Source organism: Mandrillus leucophaeus, unplaced genomic scaffold (assembly GCF_000951045.1).
Source record: "Mandrillus leucophaeus isolate KB7577 unplaced genomic scaffold, Mleu.le_1.0 Scaffold2, whole genome shotgun sequence".
Classification (NCBI taxonomy): Eukaryota; Metazoa; Chordata; class Mammalia; order Primates; family Cercopithecidae; genus Mandrillus; species Mandrillus leucophaeus.
Genome location: NW_012102031.1, coordinates 5,087,244 through 5,087,836, shown reverse-complemented (window position 1 = coordinate 5,087,836; position 593 = coordinate 5,087,244). Strand labels below are relative to the sequence as shown.

The 593-nt window shown below is 50.4% G+C and overlaps 1 protein-coding gene across 1 annotated transcript in view; it reads left to right on the top strand.

Moving 5' to 3' along the window:
- The window catches only part of PICK1 (protein interacting with PRKCA 1), a 24,889-nt gene that overhangs the window by 22,611 nt on the left and 1,685 nt on the right, over positions 1–593 (top strand). The window lies entirely within an intron of this gene.

Sequence of the window (593 nt, the reverse complement as noted above, 5' to 3'; positions counted from 1 at the left end):
TCTCTCTTTTATTATGGATTTTTAGAGATGGGGTCTTGCTCTGTTGCCCAGGCTGGTCTTGAACTCCTGAGCTCAAGGGATCCTCCCAACTTGGCCTCTCAAAGTGCTGGGATTACAGGTGTGAACCATTGCACCTGGCCTCAGGAATTTTCTTATTCTTTTGAGACAGGGTCTTGCACCATTCCCCAGGCTGGAATGTAGTGGTGCCATCTTGGCTCACTGCAACCTCCACCTCCTAGGCTCAAGCCATTCTCCCACTTCGGCCTCCTGAGTAGCTGGAACCAGAGGTGCATGCCAACACACCCCAGCTAATTTTTTTTTTTTTTTTTTGGTAGAGACAGGGTTTTGCCATGTCTGGCCTCGGCCTCCCAAAGTGTTGGGATTACAGGCATGAGCCACTACACCCGACCAGGAAAATCTCTTAATTGCAAATATTTCCCCCTAAAGTGTGGTTTGTCTGTGCGTTCCACCCTCTCTCTAGGTCATTCTCCTCACCCCACACACCTCCTCTGCCCCTCAGATCCACCCAGATTCACACAAGAAATGGAAGACAGTTCCTTGAGCCCTGAACAGGCTGATTCTGTGGGCTGCCC